The sequence below is a fragment of the Saccopteryx bilineata genome, chromosome X (genome assembly GCF_036850765.1).
Source record: "Saccopteryx bilineata isolate mSacBil1 chromosome X, mSacBil1_pri_phased_curated, whole genome shotgun sequence".
NCBI classification, from domain to species: Eukaryota; Metazoa; Chordata; class Mammalia; order Chiroptera; family Emballonuridae; genus Saccopteryx; species Saccopteryx bilineata.
Window position 1 is genome coordinate 105,004,886 of NC_089502.1, and position 23,059 is coordinate 105,027,944.

Sequence of the window (23,059 nt, forward strand, 5' to 3'; positions counted from 1 at the left end):
ACTCTGAAAAATAACAATGATGGGGGACTATTGGCATAGTATGCTGTGCAAAAAGAACAAAATGAACATGCATGTACCAAAACTTAGAGTCTAAGGGTCACTTGGGAAGTTCTATTGAATACAATCTGGATTAGGTTCTGTTGATCTCCAGTGGGCTAGTTCTTGAGTTGGTGGCTTGGCTAGAGGTTGGCTGCTATAGGACACCTTGGCTGGGAGGAGCAGGCTCATTTCTACATGTGTCTCACATCCCTTCTGCAGGGTAGCATGGGTATGTTCTCATAGCAGTGGCAGGGGTCCAAGAGAGGAAGCAGAATATATAATAGCTTTTTCAAGGTTATGCTTATATCAAGTGGGATACTCTCTTGTTGGTTAAAGCATGTTATATGGTCCAACTCAGAGTCAGTATGGGGGGAAATTACCAAAGGGTATGGATACAGAGACACATAAATAATTGGAGTCTTTTAAGTCCTGGTCAGTTGGGTCAGCAGTAGAGCCTCAGCCCGGTATGTGGAAGTCCCAGGTTCGATTCTCGGCCAGGGCACAGAGGAAAAGTGCCCATCTGCTTCTCCACCCTTCCCCCTTTCCTTCCTTTCTGTATCTCTCTTCCTTTCCCGCAGCCAAGGCTCCATTGGAGCAAAGTTGGCCCTGAGCGCTGAGGACAGCTCCATGGCCTCTGCCTCAGGCACTAGAATAGCTCCAGCCACTGTGGAGCAATGCCCCGGTTGGGCAATGCATCGCCCCCTGGTGGGCATGCCGGGTGGATACTGGTCAGGCGCATGCAGGAGTCTGTCTGACTGCCTCCCTACTTCTGACTTCAGAAAAATACTCACAAAAAAAGAGAAAAAAAGAAAAAGTGGGGTCTTTAATGCAATCTATCACAAAACTACCCCTCAAAATATATAATTCATAAAAGAAAACAGATAAATTTGTTTACTTAATTTTTAAAAAATTTTTATTTATTCATTTTTAGAAAGGAGAGAGAGAGAAGAGAGAAGAGAGAGAGAGACAGAGAGAGAGAAGGGGGGAGGAGCAGGAAGCATCAACTCCCATATGTGCCTTGACCAGGCAAGCCCAGGGTTTCGAACCGGCGACCTCAGCATTTCCAGGTTGACGCTTTATCCACTGCACCACCACAGGTCAGGCAAATTTGTTTACTTAAAAACAAAATTCACTTGGAAAAAAATCATTAGTAAAGGCAAAAGAATAACACTGGGAAAAATACTGACAAGTGATATCATTCACAAAGGTTTAATATCTCTAATTATGTTACAAGGTTCTAGAAATCAAGGAAAGGCCAAAAAAACAACAGAAAAATAAAGGAAGCTTTTCTTTTATTTTTTGATAGAGGGACAGACAGACAGAAAGAGAGAGGGAGGAGAAAGATGAGAAACATCAACTCATAGTTGCTTCACTTTAATTGTCTGTTGTTTTTCATATGTGCCTTGAGCCCAAGATTGCTGGCTTGAGCAAGTGGTTACTGGCTCAAATTGAGCCACCTCACCCCCAGGATGTAAAATAAAATATTCATGATAACAAAAACTACAAAGCAACTAAGAATTAAATTAGTGAAAATGTACAACAATTCCAAAGAGAAACTTTAAACTTTTTGCATTTTAGATTTTATTTATTGATTTTAGAGAGAGGAGATAGAGAGAGAGAAGGGGGGAAGCAGGAAGCATCAACTCATACTCGCTTCTCGTATGTGCCTTGAGTGGGCAAAGCTAGGGTTTTCAACTGGTAACCTCAGCACTCTAGGCCAATGCTTTATCCACCGCACCACCACAGGTCAAGCAAAGGAACTTTAAACTCTTTTTTTTTTTTTTTAATTTTTTTTTTTTTATTCATTTTAGAGAGGAGAGGGAGAGACAGAGAGAGAAAGAGAGAGAGAAGAGGGGAGGAGCTGGAAGCATCAACTCCCATATGTGCCTTGACCAGGCAAGCCCAAGGTTTTGAACCGGCTACCTCAGCATTTCCAGGTCGATGCTTTATCCACTGCACCACCACAGGTCAGGCGAACTTTAAACTCTTAATAAAGAACACAGATAGAAAGTGAACTGAACAAATTAGGAGATATTCCATCCCCTTGGATGGGATAAGTTAATATTCTGATGATGTCAAATACCCCAAACTAATCTTTAAATTCAGTACAATCCTAATCAACATTCCAGTTGGATTTTTTTTTTTTTTTGTATTTTTCTGAAGCTGGAAACAGGGAGACAGTCAGACAGACTTCCGCATGCGCCCGACCGGGATCCACCCGGCACGCCCACCAGGGGCGATGCTCTGCCCACCAGGGGGCGATGCTCTGCCCCTCCGGGGTGTCGCTCTGCTGTGACCAGAGCCACTCTAGCACCTGGGGCAGAGGCCAAGGAGCCATCCCCAGCGCCCGGGCCATCCTTGCTCCAATGGAGCCTTGGCTGCGGGAGGGGAAGAGAGGAAGGAGGGGAGGGGGGTGGAGAAGCAAATGGGCGCTTCTCCTATGTGCCCTGGCCGGGAATCGAACCCGGGTCCCCCGCACGCCAGGCCGACGCTCTACCGCTGAGCCAACCGGCCAGGGCTCCAGTTGGATTTTTGAAGAGCTTGATAAATTCTCAAATTTACGTAGAGATGTTGCTAAGAAAAACTAAAAGGAGTCTAAAGAGGAGGGACTTTGCCCTATGAGAGGTTAAGATACATTACAAAGTAAAAACAAGGTGGTGTTAGTGCAAGAACACAAACAGACCTGTGTGTGTGTGTTTCATAATATATGATAAAGGTGTCATGGCAAATCAATAAAAAAGGAAGGACTGTTTAGTATTTGATGGTGGGAAATGTGGCTCAGTGTGTGGAAAAAAATATGATTGCATACCTACCTATCACAGGTAAAAATGGATTCTAGATGGATTAAAACCTAAAGGTGAAAGGTAATAAAAAAAAAAGGTAGGCCCTGGCTCGTTGGCTCAGTGGTAGAGCGTCGGCCTGGCGTGCAGGAGTCCCGCGTTAGATTCCCGGCCAGGGCACACAGGAGAAGCGCCCATCTGCTTCTCCACCCCTTCCCCTCTCCTTCTTCTCTGTCTCTCTCTTCCCCACCTGCAGCCAAGGCTCCATTGGAGCAAAGTTGGCCCGGGCACTGAGGATGGCTCTGTGGCCTCTGCCTCAGGTGCTAGAATGGCTCTGGTTGCAACAGAGCAAGGGCGCAGATGGGTGGAGCATCGCCCCCTGGTGGGCATGCCGGGTGGATCCCAGTCGGGCACATGCGGGAGTCTGTCTGACTGCCTCCCCGTTTCCAACTTCAGAAAAATACAAAAAATAGAAATAAAAAAATAGGCAAACATCTCGGTGACCCAGGAGGAGAGAACTACTTTTTAAAAGTTAAAAAATATTATTTTAGAGAGAGTAAGGGGGGAGAGACAGAAACATCGATCTGTTCTGGTGTGTGCCCTGACAGGGAAGTGAACCCGAAACCCTTGTGTATGGGGAGAATGCTCTAACAACTGAACTATCCAGCCGGGGCAGGAACTACTTTTATATAAAATCCTCCAAATGATTAATGTCACCTCCAAACCAAAGCCCATAAAGCAAAAAAGTTATGATTTTGATTACAATATAGTGATTTTTTTTCTTAATAATTTCTTTTCAAAGATGGCTATCATGGGCAAAGTTAAAAGTGGGAGAGAATATTCATAATGTCTGAAACTGACAGGTGGCTAATAGCTAAACCAGGGTTTTCAACATTTTTACACTTGGGGACCCATGACCGAGCTGGCCATAAGCAGAAACACACAACAAATAAAGTTTTATCTTACTGTGCATAACAGTGCAACATGGTACAAGTTAGTGCTTGATTTTCGAACTCCTTGTTTACAAAGCTTTCAGTACTACATAAGTTTGCCCGATTGCTTTTTGTCTATTGTGCATGATTTGTAAATGTTCTGCACAGTGCAAAAGGTATGAACGAGCTTACAAGTTCTAAAGATATCTGAGACAACTTTAATGGTATTTTCATTGATGATACATGCTGATAAGCGGCAATCACATTGAGCATAAGGAAATTTAACTAAGATCATTGGGTCTATAATCTTCATAGAACATCAAGGTGGGTAACTGGCTTGCAGACCAGCACAAAATTTCTGGCTGCCCGGCACCAGTCCACGGGCTGGTGGTTGAAAAACACTCGGTTAGACTACATAAAGAACTCTAGCAAATCAACAGGAGAGAAGGACTCCAATAGAAAAAAATGGGTGAACTATACAAGCAGGCAATTTATAGAAGACACATTTAACACACATACGAAAAGATGTGTACCTGTTAGGCAAAAACTAGAAATCTGCAAAACGTCAAGTGCTAGTGAGGATGTAGGTATACAGGAATCCTCGTAAACTGACTGTAAAACTGCACTAGTGTAGCCATCTCAGAGAACCATCTAGTAGTGTTACTGTTCTTAGTCAGATTAAGTATGTGCACACTTTAAGATGCAATCATTCTCCTACTCAGTGTATGTTCCAAAGGAAATTTCTCATATAGGCCATTAAGGGGAAATACAGAAAGCTGTGCATTACAGTATTATTTGCAGTATCTGGGAGCTGGAGGCAGTCCTGCTGTCTGTCATTATGGGAATATTCAGGGAAAATGTAGTGAAGGTACACTGTGGTTAACAGAAGCAATAGATTACTTGTGTATAAAGCAATGTGGATAGACTTTGAATACACAAGGCTGAATAGATATCAATGAGATATCATTTATATAAAATAAAATTGCATACACACAAAACATCCTTCATCGTGGGACTAATTGATGTTATGTGCTTCCTGAAGTGATATAGTATGAAGTAAACAATAACTGCTATGTACTAAAAATATTTAACCTGAATCTAATCATGTGGAAGGAATTGATAAATCCAAAATGTGGGACATTCTACAAGAAACTTGTCAAAAATACCAGTGTAATAGAAAACACACCAAAAAAAAATACAGGGGTACTGTTCTAGATTAAAAGAGGTTAAAGCAATACAAAAACTATGTCTAATGCATAAAACTTGATTAGATCCTGGGATTAAAAAATAAGAGCAGGTCTAAAAACATTTTGGGCTCAATTGGAAAATTTGAATGTAGGGCATTTTGATGGTATTATTGAATTGTTAAATTTTCTTAAGTATAATAATGGTATTGTGGTTATGTAGGAGAATGTCCTTATTCTAATAGATGTGTGCTGAAGAACTTAGGGGTGAAGTGTTAGACTGCCTGCAACTATTAATTGGTTCATTAAAAAATGTATACATACAAATATAAGTAGAGCAAATTTAACAAAATATTAAGGGTAAATGAGCTTTCATTGTACTATTCTTTCAACCGTTCTGAATTTTGAAATATTGAAAAATAAAAATGTATGGGAAATACATGCACATAAAACAACAGTGCATATTTTGCAAGAACACATATAACATATAAACAAAGAGACACATATTGTACTTTAGAATGGTTGTGTACATGAAGGAAATAAAAGTGGGAAGGAGAGATCAAAGTGAATTTATTTTATTTTACTTTTTAAATTTATGTATTGTTTCTAGAGAGAGGGGGGGCAGACAGAGAGGGAAAGGGAGAGAGAGAGTGAGAGACAGACAGACACTGATTTGTTGTTCTACTTATTTATGTATTTATTGGTTGAGTCTTATATGTGCCTTAACCAGAGGTCGAACCTACAATCTTGGTGTATCGGGACAATGCTTTAACCAACTGAGATATCCGGCCAAGGCTGATATGAAAGTGAATTTAAAAATAACAAAAACCTTGCTAAAGTAATAGAATATATGAAACATAGAATATATGTTTTCTAGATTTAAAAAATCTATATGAATAAATGGTTTCATACTTCATGTATCCTTTTACAACTTGTATTTTATCTCAGCATTGTATTTTTGAAATTTATCTGGGTGCAAACATGCAACTCTGTTTTATTTTTCACAGTTATATAGTATTCTGCTGTAGGGCGGTATCACTATTTATTTATTCATTCTATTACTATATATATAGTAATAGAATAATTGAATATAAGAAAACACAGAAAAGCACAATGAAAAAAAGACACCTTAAATTCACTGATACTCTCATTTTCTTTGTCAGTAGTTCTCAAAATGTGGCACCTGGCCTAGCAGCAGCACCTTCATCACCATCATCATCATTATCATCATCATAATCACTTGGGAACTTTTTAAAAATTCAAATTCCTGAGCCCTTACTGAAACACAACCCTGGGCCTGAGGCCCAGCAATCAGTATTTTAACAAGCTTTCCCAGTGATTCTGCTGCTGGCAAAGTTTGGGAACCAGTGATCTAGATTTAACCACCGTTAATTTTTTTTGTAGATCCTTGCAGTTTTCCTTTAAAAATTATGACTTTTCAGGCATGCAAATAAGTATAGAATATAATGTAACACACACCTGTGTATCTACTACCCAGATAAACTATCGGACAAACAGTTGAAGTCTCCTGTGTATATCTCTCATTCTGTTCCTTTGTTTTCTTCCCCAGAGGTGATCACTATTCTTTTTTTTTTTTTTTGCATTTTTCTGAAGCTGGAAACAGGGAAAGACAGTCAGACAGACTCCCACATGCGCCCGACCGGGATCCACCCGGCACGCCCACCAGGGGGCGACGCTCTGCCCACCAGGGGGCGATGCTCTGCCCATCCTGGGCGTCGCCATGTTGCGACCAGAGCCACTCTAGCACCTGGGGCAGAGGCCACAGAGCCATCCCCAGCGCCCGGGCCATCTTTGCTCCAATGGAGCCTTGGCTGCAGGAGGGGAAGAGAGAGACAGAGAGGAAGGCGCGGCGGAGGGGTGGAGAAGCAAATGGGCGCTTCTCCTATGTGCCCTGGCCGGGAACCGAACCCGGGTCCTCCGCACGCTAGGCCAACGCTCTACCGCTGAGCCAACTGGCCAGGGCATGATCACCATTCTGTATTTGATATTTCCTTCCCTTGTTTTAAAAATATTGTTTATATATTTATATAATCTATAAACAACATAGTGCATTGTTTTCTAGATTTAAAAAATCTATATGAATAAATGGTTTCATACTTCATGTATCCTTTTACAACTTGTATTTTATCTCAGCATTGTATTTTTGAAATTTATCTGGGTGCAAACATGCAACTCTGTTTTATTTTTCACAGCTATATAGTATTCTGCTGTAGGGCAGTATCACTATTTATTTATTCATTCTCCTATTGAACTTTTAGATTGTTCAGATTTCTTCTTTATTACCAACAGTTCTGTAATGAATATTCTTGCACATGCCACCTTGTGCATATATATAAAAATTTCTCTAGAAATTAAAGTCTAGGGTGTGGGTACACACACACACACTCATATATATATATATATACACACACACACACACACACACACACATACATACACACACAGTGTGTCCGTAAAGTCATGGTGCACTTTTGACCAGTCACAGGAAAGCAACAAAAGATGATAGAAATGTGAAGTCTGCACCAAATAAAAGGAAAACCCTCCCAGTTTCTGTAGGATGATGTGGCAGCATGTGCACATGCGCAGATGATAACGTAACACTGTGTATACAGCGGAGCAGCCCAAGGCCATGCCAGTCGAGATGTGGACGGTACAGAGGAAAGTTCAATGTGTTCTGTGCCTCACTAAATTCGAATCCGTGACCAAAGTGCAACGTGAATATCGGTGCGTTTATAACGAAGCGCCACCACATAGGAATAACATTACTCGGTGGGATAAGCAGTTGAAGGAAACCGGCAGTTTGGTGGAGAAACCCCATTCTGGTAGGCCATCAGTCAGTGATGAGTCTGTAGAGGCTATACGGGATAGCTACCTAAGGAGCCCTAAAAAATCTGTGCGTGAGCCCACATCGAAATGCACTGAAAAGGTATAAAACTGGGAGAGTTTTCCTTTTATTTGGTGCAGATTTCACATTTCTATCATATTTTGTTGCTTTCCTGTGACCAGTCAAAAGTGCACCATGACTTTACGGACACACTGTATGTATATATACACACACACACACAATACACACATATACATACATACATACATACATGTATGACAGTAGAATTTCTGGGTCCCAGGGCCATCTTAAACTATTCTGGATACTTCCTAATTGTTTCACAGAGTAGTAAAAACAATTTTCACTTCTATCAAAAATTTCATTACAATTTTTTCCCGTATAGTTTGTGCATTGAGACTTTGTTTAACAAGTCTATACCTGTGCTAGCTTACAAAAATATTCCCCACTCTCTTATGTGGAAATAAGTAGGGATCTAGTTTTATTTTTTTCCTTATGGTGAGCCAAATTTCCCAATGCTATCTATCAAAATGTTTATTTCCCATTGATTTGTGGTGCAGGCCTATAATTTCACCCACTTAACAAACATTTGCTGAAGATTGCCTTGTACCACTCCTGTGCTGGGTCTTGTGGGTTTGAAGATATATGGTATTTAGTCTTAAAATTTGTTTTTCCTGCCTGACCAGGCAGTGGCGCAGTGGATATAGCATAGGACTAGGATGTGGAAGACCCAGGTTCGAGACCTCGAGGTCGCCAGCTTGAGCGCGGGCTCATCTGGTTTGAGCAAAAGCTCACCAGCTTGAGCCCAAGGTTGCTGGCTTGAGCAAGGGGTTACTCGATCTGCTGAAGGCCCGCGGTCAAGGCACATATGAAAAAGCAATCAATGAACAACTAAGGTGTCGCAACAAAAAACTGATGATTGATGCTTCTCATCTCTCTCCTTTCCTGTCTGTTCCTATCTGTCTCTGTCTCTGTTAAAAAAACAAAACAAAAATTTGTTTTTCCTGCCTGACCAGGCGGTGGCACAGTGGATAGAGCGTTGGACTGGGATGCCGAGGACCCAGGTTCGAGACCCTGAGGTCGCCAGCTTGAGCGCGGGCTCATCTGGCTTGAGCAAAATAAAAAATGCTCACCAGCTTAGACCCAAGGTTGCTGGCTCAAGCAAGGGGTTACTCAATCTGCTGAGGGCCCGCGGTCAAGGCACATATGAGAAAGCAATCAATGAACAACTAAGGTATCGCAACGAAAAACTGATGATTGATGCTTCTCATCTCTCTCCGTTCCTGTCTGTCTGTCCCTATCTATCCCTCTCTCTGACTCTCTCTCTCTGTCCCTGTAAATAAAAAAAATAAAAAAATAAAAATTTGTTTTTCCTGTCTCTAAAAGATCAATGAAGTAAGCACTCAAAAAGAGAATAGTTTTGGCCCTGGCTGGTTGGCTCAGCGGTGGAGCGTCGGCCTGGCATGCGGGGGACCGGGTTCGATTTCCGGCCAGGGCACATAGGAGAGGCGCCCATCTGCTTCTCCAACCCCCCTCCTTCCTCTCTGTCTCTCTCTTCCCCTCCCGCAGCCAAGGCTCCATTGGAGCAAAGATGGCCCGGGCGCTGGGGATGGCTCCTTGGCCTCTGCCCCAGGTGCTAGAGTGGCTCTGGTCACGGGCGACGCCCCGGAGGGGCAGAGCATTACCCCCTGGTGGGCAAAGCTTCGCCCATGGTGGGATCCCGGTCGGGCGCATGCGGGAGTCTGTCTGACTGTCTCTCCCCGTTTCCAGCTTCAGAAAAAAAAAAAAAACAGAATAGTTTTGCCCTGGCTGGGTTGCTCAATGGATTAGAGCAGTGATGGGCAATCTTTTGAGCTTGGCGTGTCAAAATTCACCAAAAAACCGAGCATAACTTGGGTGGTGTGTCACTTCGAGAAAAAAAACCATAATTTCATGATATTTATAGTTTGAATAACAAAAATGTATAATTGTAATATGTAACTGTATTTAATAAACCAAAAACTAATTATTTAACTTACTTGCTTAGTGACTTCTTTGTTCATCTGTCAGTCGGTTTCCTTTGTTGGTCTTCATATTATTTAACTTGTGTGGGGTGCCGTGAACTAAAATAAGTGAGGGGGAGGGGGAATTCTTTAACTAACCTGCCTATTAGTGACTTTTTTGTTGCTGAATTTCATTGGCTAAATCTTCAATTGAAGGTTGGTTTTTGTACACTTCAAGCCCAAGCAAGCGCTACTAACTTCATCTGTCAATCTGTTTCTTTTGTTGGTTTTGATATTATTTAATGCTGAGAATAAGGTCTCACAAAAGTAGGTAGAGGGAAGAATTGTGAGTAAGCCATTGCTATATTTTTCAGGGTGCTAAAAGTGTCTGGTAATCGGTTCCAGGCACTCCAATTTTCCTGTTCATAGTGGCACTCCTTTTGATTCTCCAAGTGGCACCTTTCCAGAATCTCAAGCTTTGACCTCAAGTCGACAAACACCTGATCCCAGATACTGTCTTGAAATTCTGCAAGTTGCATCTTATGTAAATTAAGATGGCTTCTGCTATTTCTAATGGCGGGAAATGGCACCCATAACACAGGTCCTCGCCTCTCCCAGCCTCCCCCTCACTTATCTCAGTATGATGGTCAATTAGAAATCCATGACACCCCAGAACAGTAGATTGGATGATGGTTGCTATGGTTATGCGGTTGCTGGTAATGGCGATCACAGGGACCCCAGAGATGTATCCCCCCCGGCATTCTGCTGCTCCTTGCTCCACTGGCTGGAAGTGAGGTCAAAGATCCCCTAATGGCCTAAATGAAAGTCCCAGAACTAGATGCTCTACGACGGAGTTCTGTTGTTTTGGCCTACAGATCTCCAGCACAGAGTGTCTACACTACAGCAAATGTTTTATCCTCAGCTACTGCACCTGGCCATGCAGAGGCCGAGGATGAAATGTCCTTCTTGGCATGCGGCGCCATACTTCTCTGGTATGTGGCTGAATGCGGCCGTGTGTCATCGAAAATGGCTACGCGTGTCAGTGCTGACACGCATGTCATAGGTTTGCCATCACGGGATTAGAGCTTCACCCTGAAGTGTAGAGGTTGCATTTGATCCCGGGTCAGGGCACATACAGGGACAAATCTATGTTCCTGTCTCTTTCTTGCCCTGCCTTCTTTCTCTCTAATATCAATCAATTTATTGATTGAGGAAGGGAGGGAGGTGGGGGGGGGGAGAGAGAGAGAGAGAGAGAAAGAAATGTGGATTTGTTGTTCCACTTAGTTACTCATTCAATGGTTGATTCTTGTATGTGCCCTGACCAGGATCTAAATGTAACCTTGGCATTTGGGACAAAGCTCTAACCAACTGAGCTACTTGGCCAGGGCTATAGCCCTTAGTCTTAAGGATTATAGTCTCCTGTGGAGATACAGCCAGGTAAAGATTACAGTATTAAGTGATAAATGCGACAAAGTGCCCTGGGTTTCTAACTCAGCTGGGAAAGTTCTTAGAAGTGACAAGGGCTAGGTATTAAAGAAACAACAAGGATTTGCTAATGCTGGGGGTAAAGATGATGGTAACCAGGGAGAGTTTGGGGTCCAGAGGAATTTTGTGTCTAGGGTTAGAGATTAGAAACCTTCCATCGATGTCGAAGCACTGAATCCTGTGTATGTAAGGAGCAGGACTAAGCAGAGGGTGTCATTTTCTGCCTGGATTTGATGGAAGTGGAGGAACATACCCTTGAGGTAGAGGGAGTCTGGCTCCAACGCAGTTTTGGCTAGAGAAGTGTTGTAATGTAACCTGCGAACTCCACTAAGACACCAAGTCCAGATGAATTTTTGAGGAGTTTATTAATTAGCTGGCTAGCTACATGGGGCACAATCCTAAATCATGTAGGCACTCATACAGTTCTGTGCCTTTTTTTTTTTTTTTGCGTTTTATTTTTTATTTTTTACTTTTGTATTTTTCTGAAGTTGGAAACGGGGAGGCAGTCAGACAGACACCCGCATGTGCCTGACCGGGATCCACCCGGCATGCCCACCAAGGGGTGATGCTCTGCCCATCTGGGCCGTTGCTCTGTTGCATCCAGAGCCATTCTAGTGCCTGAGGCAGAGGCCACAGAGCCATCCTCAGCAACTGGGCCAACTTTGCTCCAATGGAGCCTCGGCTGTGGGAGGGGAAGAGAGAGACAGAGAGGAAGGAGAGGGGGAGGGGTGGAGAAGCAGATGGGCGCTTCTCCTGTGTGCCCTGGCCTGGAATCGAACCCAGGACTCCTGCACACCAGGCTGATGCTCTACCACTGAGCCAACCGGCCAGGGCCGTGTGCCTGCTTTTATATAATACAAAATCAAGTACTGGTTGGGGTGGGTAAGGAGGGGTTTGTGATCCCTTTGTCCAGAGGTATAAGTCAGTCTCATGCCTTTAGGATAGGAGGGTGAGTCAGAGTGTAGGAATTCTTTTTTATTTTTTTTAAGGGTTTTTCTTTTAACCTGAAAGGTCTCTTTTTTTTTTTTCAGGAACAGAGAGAGAGAGTCAGAGAGAGGGATAGATAGGGACAGACAGGAATAGAGAGAGATGAGAGGCATAAAACATCAGTTTTTCATTGCAACACTTTTAGGTGTTCATTGATTGCTTTCTCATATGTGCCTTGACCGCGGGCCTTCAGCAGACCGAGTAACCCCTTGCTCGAGCCAGCGACCTTGGGTCCAAGCTGGCGAGCCTTTTTTTTTTTTTTGCTCAAGTCAGATGAGCCCACGCTCAAACTGGTGACCTTGGGGTCTTGAACCTGGGTCCTCCGTATCCCAGTCTAATGCTCTAGCCACTGCACCACCGCCTGGTCAGGCAGGAATTCTTGATTAAGGTACATAAACATTGTTTTGTAAGGTTTTCAGATAAGTTCTATCTTCTTTGCTCTGTGTGGCAAGTGGCTCCAGGCACCCTTTCAGAGAATTCTAGGAATCAGCTAAACTATGACTAGATGGCCCAGCTGCCCTTGTAAGCCAGGAAGCTCCTGCATTCTTCTCTTTCCTTTCTCCACAGAAAAGAAGGGGTAAGAGGCATGACTTTTCCTCTTTAAAATGGCGTTGCTAATGCTAAGTTTTACAGTTCTTTGGAAGCTTATTACATTCCTCACTGGTTTTATATCATGGGTCAAATCCTTGACTCATTCGCCTCTACAGGGGTGGGGGGTGTAAGTACCTTGGAGGATCATTAATCCGTAGTTCGTCACTGAACAGTGATTTCTATTATGTCCTTTATGCTGTTCATTAGCAGTGGCAACAGACACGGACCTATCAGGCAAGTTCCTAGGAGCAGTCAGACTGCCCCTATTAGGGTTCTGAACCCACCAAAGGCTGAGAACCATCCCCCAAAAAGGCTATCGGGGTCCCATCTGTGCCAGACTTGCACAGGCACATGTGCCAGTTTTGTCATTTTCTTGACAAGGTCCTCAACTGCCTGGCCCTGGTCATCTATTTGCAGGCAACAATTAGTGACATTGAATTTCCCACACACTCCTCCTTCTGCTGCTAACAGATAGTCTAGCGCCAACCTGTTTGGTAGATGGCATTTCTCATCTGAGTTTGCTGATGTGCAAGGAGGGTTAGGGCTCTCCCAGTCTCATTGGCAATGATTTCCAGAACTGCCTGCAATGGGATAATCCGGTTTAACATGTAAATGGGGGTGCGGTATCCCCAAGATCCATCCTCTGCTCAGGTGGCAGGTCCATAGTATTGGATTATCTGCTCTGGGGGCCACTCATTATCTTTCCATTCTCCTATCTGGAGTTCTCTTTTTACCCATTATAAAGGCTGTAGAGCTGGATAGCCAAGCAATTCCCCTGTTGTCAGAGGCAAGAGGAAAAAGGAGGGCTTTATCATACCCATTATACAGCTTCCTTCCCAATTTCTCGGAAGACGGGTATGTTGGTGTTGGTCAAATAAGTTTGTAAACATGATATATATGTTTGCTCGCTTGTGACTTATAATGGGTGTGGGGGACAGGCTATAAGCAGGCCAGGTTGTTGTAGCCTGAGGTTTGGTTTTGGGACTAAGCTTTTCCCCACACCCTTGACTGATTGTATGATCTGGGTGGTGCACTCTCATGAGAAATCCAATTATGCCTTGGATAAGTGACTTTGTATCGGAGACTTCCTTGTTTGTATATTGGATTAAGGGATTTTGGTTTTCTACACTATAAAGTGGGACAGACCAGGAGCTCAAACACACAGTTCCTGCTATCACAATTGCAGGGGCTCCCCTGATCCCTTGCCCTTCATGGGAAGAGCTGGTTTTCTGCTTTTCCCTTGTCTTCTTTTGTGGTTTGCCTGTCTTGGTGAGACACCAATAAATAGGATGGCCCCCCATCCTCTGACTCTGCCATTTCTTTATCGCCTGCCCGAATCCAATGGGAACCTGCATGTGAATGGTCACGATGACGGCTCCTGGCCTTACAACTGGCGTAGTTTCCGGCAGGATTCAGAGATTGGTATGGAGCCACCACCCTTGATGGGTGGGATAGAGTACTGGTTGCTGCTCTGGCTCCCCATGGCTGTCCTTTTAGGGGCCATGGGCTACATGTTTTTTACTCAAGAGGAAACTGCCCGAGGTCAAAAGCTTCAGCATGAATTGCAAACAGAACGGCAGAAAAGGCTGGAACTGGAGCGAGCACTGGAGAAGGAATTACGGGTTCGAGAGTTGCAGTTTACCCTGGAAGCTGAACATCTTCACCGGCAGTTGTTGGAGAAACAACTCCGGATTCAAGAGCTCGAGTCTCAGCTTCTGGCCAAAAGCCAGCAGCCACAGGAGCCTAAACGGTCACCAAAGGAGCAGCAGCATCCGTGCCGGTGGATTGGCTTTGAGTCAGAGGGAGCAGGCGCTTGCGACTCCTCTTCTGAGGATAAGAAGGCTCAGGCTGAAGCTGCCATACGCACACTGAGAGCCCGACCAGTTGTCGCCAAGAAGGTAAAAACCTAGCAACAAAGAGTCCCCCAGGGGCAGCCACAGCCTCCTGCCCAGGTAACACTCTGTGGTCCGGCCCTATACCCAGGCAGAGCTGATGGAGTTGGGGGCACAATTTAGGCAGAAACCTACTGAATCCCTGGTAGCCTGGTTACTACGATTATGGGATATAGGGGTGGATGGCATCATGCTCTCCGGAACAGAGATGGAGAAATTGGCCGCCATTACCACACACTCTTCTTTGAGGCAGCGTCTTCAGAACTGCCATGGCAACCCAGGAGACCATACCCTATTAGAATGGGTGATGGCTGCCATTCGTATGGTCTGGCAGAATGCTGGAGAACTGCCGGGGGCAATGAGTCGGTGGTAGTGCTACAGTGAGTTAGTAAAGGTCCTTCGAGAACTAGGTATGAAGAATGCTGTTTTCAACCCTGGGTCTCGTGGGCCAGACGAAGAAGTGTTTACGGCCAAAATGAGGGAATTTGTCCTTGCTAGCGCCCCGTCAGCCCTTTTTGGGTCACTTGTGGCTATCTTGGGCCCCTATGTGGGGCAGCCCATCAATGCAGTTACACAGATGGTAGCAGATTTGGGAGAGCTGGAGGCCGCTCGGGATCATAAAGCAGTGAGGGCTGCTGCCTATGTTTCCCCCCCAACTAACAAGGGAAACGGGCCTGTAAAGGTTACCCGAACGCAGATGTGGGTAGACTTGATTGCGGCTGGAGCAGATAAGGGGAAATTGGATGGCCAGTCTAATAAAATTCTTTTGGAGCTTTGGCGGCAGCTTAAACCAGAACAGAAGTTCCAGCCACTGAGACGAAAGGCCCCAGCAGCTACCAATAAAACGTTTGGTGCGCGCACAGCTCTGTTACAAGATTATATGATAGAGACAGCCGAGGGAGAGGGGAACTCCCAAGACCCATTGTACCAGTTTGAATAGGAAAAAGGCCGAGGGACCCATCTAACGGGGATGGGCGGGGACCGGAGGCCACATGTGGAACTGGCTATCCACTGGTCCCCTTCCAACGTACAACAGGTGTTGGCCTTGGTGGATACAGGTGCAGAATGTTCCCTTCTCTATGGAAACCCAGAGCGGTTTGATGGGACCCCAGTGGCCATTGACGGTTATGGGGGCCAAACTGTCCAAGTGAAGCCAATAACTATTCCATTGGGGATAGGGAGACTGCCTCCTAAGCCATATAAGGTGTATGTATCTCCTATTCCTGAATATATTTTGGGGGTAGATGTCTTGCAAGGACTGTGGTTGGAAACTACAGCTGGGGAGTTCCGGCTGCGGATCAGGGTTGTGAAGGCAGTATTGCGGGGACATGCATCACATTCCCCTTTGCAATTACCCATCCCTCGGCGTGTGACTAACACCAAGCAGTACCGCCTGCCAGGTGGTTATGAAGAAGTCACAGGGACAATCCTTGAACTAGAAAAGGTGGGGATCATCCGGCCAGTACACAGTCCTTACAACTCCCCAGTATGGCCTGTGCGCAAAGCAGATGGAACCTGGAGAATGACAGTAGATTACAGGGAACTTAATAAAGTTGTTCCCCCTTTGCACGCTGCTGTTCCCTCGATAGCTAACATGATGGATCGGCTAAGCCATGAGTTGGGGACATACCACTTTGTGGCAGACTTGGCCAATGCTTTTTTCTCTATTGATATAGCCGCAGAGAGTCAAGACCAATTTGCCTTCAGTTGGGAAGGGAGACAATGGACCTTTACAGTGTTACCCCAGGGCTATTTGCATAGCCCCACCTTGTGCCATGGGTTGGTGGCTGCTGACCTGGCTAAATGGAAACAGCCAGAGGTAGTCCGCATGTACCATTATATTGATGATATTATGCTAACTAGTGATTCTCTTTCAGAATTGGAGCAAGCAGTCCCTACCCTGCTATCCCATTTGAAAGCATGTGGCTGGGCAGTTAATGAGAACAAATTACAAGGACCTGGGTTATCTGTTAAATTCTTGGGAGTTGTCTGGTCGGGTAAGACAAAAGTTATCCCTGACGCAGTTATAGATAAGATTCAAGCATACCCCGTGCCCAATATGGTAAAACAGTTACAGGAATTCTTAGGTTTGTTGGGGTATTGGCGAGCATTTATACCGCATTTGGCTCAGTTACTACGCCCCTTATACAACCTTATTCGAAAGGGGGTTCGCTGGGATTGGACTGAGCAGGCGCAAGGTTCATTTGCAGCTGCTAAGAGAGCTGTCAAGGTGGCACAGGCCTTGAATGTGTTTGATCCTGCCAGGCCCTGTGAGCTGGATGTTCATGTAACCTCGGAGGGGTTTGGATGGGGCTTGTGGCAGCGGACAGAGCGCCTACGGCAACCTATTGGATTTGGGTCCCAATTGTGGAAAGGTGCTGAAGTTCGTTACTCATTAGTAGAGAAGCAGCTGGCAGCTGTGTATGCTGCCCTCCTGGCAACTGAGAGTATTACAACCACAACACCAGTTACAGTCAAAACAACATACCCTATAGCTGGATGGGTGAGAGATTGGGCAACTAAACCACGTAGTGGTATGGCCCAAATGTCTACCCTGGCCAAGTGGGGTGCCTATCTGCAACAACGCTGTGCTCTTAGCACCAGCCCATTGAGGGCAGAACTGCAGGAGGTCTTGGGTCCAGTCACCTATGCGACCTTAGAGTCAGGTGCAACTGGGGCTCAGGAGGCAGAACCTGAGGTCAGTCCTTACCAGGAGGGGCGGGTGCCCATTCCCGAAGATGCCTGGTATACTGATGGTTCCAGCAGGGGCCAACCTGCCAAATGGACGGCTATCGCCTTCCATCCGGCCACTGAGACTATTTGGATGGACATGGGTACAGGCCAAAGCAGCCAATGGGCAGAATTAAGAGCTGTTTGGCTAGTTGCCCATAATGAACTTTCACCTCTGGTGATCTGTACTGACAGTTGGGCTGTCTATCGTGGACTGACCCTTTGGATTGCTACTTGGCACATTAACCAGTGGATGGTAATGCACCGTCCATTATGGGGTCAGGACATGTGGCAGGACTTATGGGAAATAGGACACCAGAAGCAGGTGACAGTATATCATGTCACAGGGCATGCCCCTCTAGCCCATCCTGGGAATGATGAGGCAGATACGTTGGCAAGGGTGCGATGGTTGGAGACTGCACCTGCAGGTGATGTGGCACAGTGGCTCCACCGGCGCCTGCTCCATGCAGGACAGAAAACTATGTGGGCTACGGTTAAGGCTTGGAACTTGCCTGTGTCCTATGCAGAGGTATTTGCAGCCTGTGAGCAATGTGCAGTATGTTCCAAGGAACACCCTCGGAGACCACTGGTGTCACCTGGACAGATCCAGAGGGGTCATGTCCCACTGACACGATGGCAGATAGACATCATTGGACCCTTACCAAAGTCAGAAGGGTACCAGTATGCAGTCACTTGTGTAGATACTGCCACCGGGCTGCTTGCTGCTTACCCTGCTCGTAACCCTGACCAGAGGGCAGTCATACAGGCTCTGGACCGCCTGAGTGCTGCATACGGGCGACCGCTGGTCCTTGAAAGTGACAATGGTACCCACTTCACTGGTTCAACGGTGAGGCAATGGGCTCAAAAGCTGGGGGTGGACTGGAAGTACCATGTTCCCTACCACCCCCAGGCTGCTGGCATCATTGAGCATTATAATGGACTCCTAAAGCAGGGACTGCGACAGGAGGGGGGCACCGGCTCTCTTACTGGATGGACGCGCCGCTTATGGACAGTACTTCGGATTTTGAATGAGCGACCTCGACGGGGAAGCCCAGCTCCAGTAGAGGCCCTCCTGCATCGGACAGCTGCCCCTATTCAGTTGCAATTACGCACTAAGGACATTTTACTCAAGCCAGGTTTCGGACAGCAGGGCAATGTGCTCTTGCCTGCTCCAACAGCCCTTCTTAAAGGACAACGGCTTCAATGGACTTGGCCCTGGACTGTACAGGCCCCCCATCTGAGATGGGTGGCCTTGTTGGCACCATGGGGAAAGAGGCTAGAGGTGGACCTCCAGTTAACTCCTTGGGCAACCAGCACCTGGCCACCTAAGGTAGAAGTGTATTATCCCTTGAGTGCTCAAGGGGACAGCATTTTGAAGGGCACCTTTGTAATTTCTTTATGGCCAATAATGAGTTCCCCTATTTTACTACACATAGAACCAACAGATGCTGGTGTATTGGCCAATAAGGTTTGGTATGCCCGCTCAGGGCGGCCTCTGGTGCCAGCTACAGTGCTGTCTGCAGACAAAACTCTGGCCTGTATTCTGCCAGAGGGAAAAGATTTGCCTCTTTTGGTGCCACTGACAGCTCTCTCATTTCGCCCATAGTTTTTTTTTTTATTTTTTTTTATTTTTACAGGGACAGAGAGAGAGAGTCAGAGAGAGGGATAGACAGGGACAGACAGACAGGAACGGAAAGAGATGAGAAGCATCAATCATCAGTTTTTCGTTGCGATACCTTAGTTGTTCATTGATTGCTTTCTCATATGTGCCTTGACCGTGGGCCTTCAGCAGACCAAGTAACCCCCTGCTTGAGCCAGCGACCTTCTGTCCAAGCTGGTGAGCCTTTGCTCAAACCAGATGAGCCCGCGCTCAAGCTGGCGACCCCGGGGTCTCGAACCTGGGTTCAACCGCATCCCAGTCCAACGCTCTATCCACAGCGCCACCGCCTGGTCAGGCTCGCCCATAGTTTTTGATCTGTTAATCCTATTGCTGTAGTTGGTACTATTTCTGTTTATGCAATGTATCCTACTCTGCACAGTGACCATCATGGAAGATGCCTGTGGTTTAGATTGTAAAGCGAGCAAAAGGGGTGGAATGTTGGTCAAATAAGTTTGTAAACATGATATATATGTTTGCTCGCTTGTGACTTATAATGGGTGTGGGGGACAGGCTATAAGCAGGCCAGGTTGTTGTAGCCTGAGGTTTGGTTTTGGGACTAAGCTTTTCCCCACACCCTTGACTGATTGTATGATCTGGGTGGTGCACTCTCATGAGAAATCCAATTATGCCTTGGATAAGTGACTTTGTATCGGAGACTTCCTTGTTTGTATATTGGATTAAGGGATTTTGGTTTTCTACACTATAAAGTGGGACAGACCAGGAGCTCAGACACACAGTTCCTGCTATCACAATTGCAGGGGCTCCCCTGATCCCTTGCCCTTCATGGGAAGAGCTGGTTTTCTGCTTTTCCCTTGTCTTCTTTTGTGGTTTGCCTGTCTTGGTGAGACACCAATAAATAGGATGGCCCCCCATCCTCTGACTCCGCCATTTCTTTATCGCCTGCCCGAATCCAATGGGAACCTGCATGTGAATGGTCACGATGACGGCTCCTGGTCTTACATTGGTCAAATAAGTTTGTAAATAATGATATATATGTTTGCTCGCTTATACTTTGCATTGGATGTGGGGAGACAGGCTGTAAGCAGGCAGGATTCTTATAGCCTAAGGCTTAGTCTTAAAACTAAGCCTTTCCCATCCTTTTTGATGTAGGGTGGTGCACTCTCATGAGGAATCCCATTATGCCTCAGATAAGTGACTTTGTATCAGAGACTTCCTATTTATATTGGATTAAAGGTTTTGATTTCTATACTATAAAGTGGGGCAGACTGGGAGCTTGCTCTCTTTTGGTTCCTGAGATTAGCTTTAGAGGAGAGCAGAGAAAGGCCACGTGGAGGAGGCCAGAAGAAGCAGTCAAGATAGTGGCATGCTGAAACAGAAGCCAGTTAGTGCAGAGTTTGTGCAGAGAGAAGGGATGGGGAACAGATGTGAGTAAGGCTGGTGAGGTAGACACCTTTGATTCCAGGAAACTTGGATAAGTCAGTAGCTTTGTGAGCACTGAATGAATGGGTTTTGGAGCCCAGTGTGTGTTTTTACTTGCCCTCCAGGTGCAAGCTAGGATTAAAGGTAATAGCCCACCAGTTCATGGTTCTGTTGTTTCATTACCATCTGTCCAAATCCAACACGAACCTGCATGGGCCAGGCGGCTGTGATGGTGGCTGCAGATACTGGCTTTACAGGGTATAAGCCCTGTGCCCACAGATCAAGTAAAGTCCACATGGTACTATCCAGTCTCTGGCCCTGCCTGGGTCCTGCCAGGCCCCAGTTAGCTTGGGGAACCTGGCCAAAGGATTCCTCTCCGTCTGTTTCCTCACCACACACTCTGCTTGGAGGTGGCATTATAATACCGTTGTCCAAGGCAAGTCAGTTCCCCCACTGATTCAGTCATATCTGCTCCTCCTCTGGCTAAGCAAAATTTCCCTATGATAGCATGTTTCAAAATCCATTGGCTGTCATCAGAGGTGCGGAGGGTTGTTACATTTGGCCTAGCCCTAGTGGGAACTAGTTCCTTGGCTTCCCACGGCCATTTGTCCCCGATTAGAGTTCTCCCACATACATAGCAAGAAGTGACATTTAGGGAATGGGCTATTCCCTCAGCCATCCTAAGGAAGAAGTTCTTAGTTGACTGTGGGGGTGGAGGTAGAGGTTCAATTGCTTCCTTATAAAAGGACTTATATACTTGGAAGGCTTGAGCGGGGTGGTCCAGTACCTGACCTCTAATAACAATTGGAACAATGGGATCTTGCCCTGTTCTGTCAATGCCAAGTGTTAGCACTTCTCCATCTTCCAACAGGGGTTTAGGGGATTGGTTATGATCAGCTCTAAAGGATTACACTGCTGGGTGGTGCAGTTTGATAGAGCTACCCCTCTCTTAAAATATACTTCTTTCCTTTTAGAGGTGTCCTTTCCCCAAGTACCCTATTGGACACATGACCAATAGTAACAGCTTATTCCACAGGATTAGCTATGAGCACATATATACTTTTTGTTTACACTATAGTTTCTCTCCCAGCTGAGAGACCCACACCCCCTTTCTGTATGACTTATAGCAGCACATGCATCAAAATTTAAAGTGACTTGTTCTGGCTTTCCTTTGACCTTCGTTTGAGCCATGGTTGGCCCATCCTTCCATCGCCAAACTCCTCCCCCCATTGCTATTTTTTTTTAAAGATTTTATTGATTCATTTTAGAGAGGGGGGTAGAGTGGAGAGAGAGAGGGGGGGGGGAAGGCAGAAGGAGGAGCAGAAAGCATCAACTCTCATATGTGCCTTGACCAGGCAAGCCTAGGGTTTTGAAATGGCAACCTCACGATTCCAGATTGATGCTTTATCCATTATGCCACCACAGGTCAGGTCCCTTTGCTATTTTTACCTCAAACACTACTTCAGTAGGAGCATCTGTGGGGTTATAACAGATATAAAGTTGGTCATTCCTTGGCATTCACAGAAGCTATAGAAAAGCAAGGTGGTGAGACCTTTTGGCCTTCGTTGGTGATATGAATACACAGTTCACAGTCCTCTGTCCTAGCTCCCCTCCATCCCCAGAGTCCAATCATAAGGAGCCCCATGGCGAGGTTCCTCATGCTTCAGACCTACATGGACCAGCCAGCTCCCGATTAGTGGCTGGAGCAGGGCATGTTGTCCTTCTCAGAGTCAACTTACAAGGGTAGGCTGGGTCAGTCTCCACTATCCATGAGGGTGTCTCCGCTGGGGCTGCAGGCTTCAACTGGCTGTGGTGAATCCAGGCAGGTATGCCTTCTACCTTGGCAGCAGTGGGAGTGGTCAGGATCTTGGTGTGTGGACCCGTCCACGTGGGAGTCAGTCAGTGCTTGTGTGGTGTACTTCTTTATCCAGACTGAGTCCCCAGGCTGAAAGGGATGTACCGGATCTCCTGGAAGTGCTGGAAGTGACTCTCAGACAGTCTTTTGGGCAGCCTGCTGGGTAATCTGCAGACCCTGTAAGTATTTAAGGAAGGAGTGGTTACTTAATTCAGCTTTTATTTATTCTCTGAGTTTTGGTAGTAAAGGAGGGGGCTCCCAAACATTATGTCAAAAGGAGTGAATCTTTCCCTGTAGGGGGTGTACCTCACCCTAAGGAGGGCTAAGAGAATTAAGGTGGGCCACTTTTCACTGGTTTCAAAAACAAATTTGGTTAAAGTTTCCTTTAAGATCTGATTCAAGCATTCTACCTGCCCTGAACTTTGGGGCCTGTAGGCACAATGTAATTTCCAGTTAATATTGAGTGCTTTTCCCACTAGCTGTGAGCTCTTGGATACAAATGCAGGCCCATCATTAGACCTAATATTAATGGGCAAGCTAAATCTGGGAATAACTTCATATAGCAATTTCTTAAAATATTTTATTTATTGATTTTTAGAGAGAGAGGAGTGAGAGAGAAAGAGAGAGACAGAGAGAAGGGGAGGAGCAGGAAGCATCAACTCCCATATGTGCCCTGACCAGGCAAGCTCAAGGTTTCGA

General features: G+C 45.7%; 1 long non-coding RNA gene across 1 annotated transcript in view; it reads right to left on the reverse strand.

The window, feature by feature from the left end:
* LOC136317114 (uncharacterized) overlaps positions 1–23,059 on the reverse strand; it is a 56,231-nt gene that overhangs the window by 20,650 nt on the left and 12,522 nt on the right. Inside the window, exon 2 of the long non-coding RNA XR_010727840.1 lies at positions 22,245–22,537. This is a non-coding gene — a long non-coding RNA (uncharacterized lncRNA). The remainder of the gene's footprint in view (positions 1–22,244; positions 22,538–23,059) is intronic.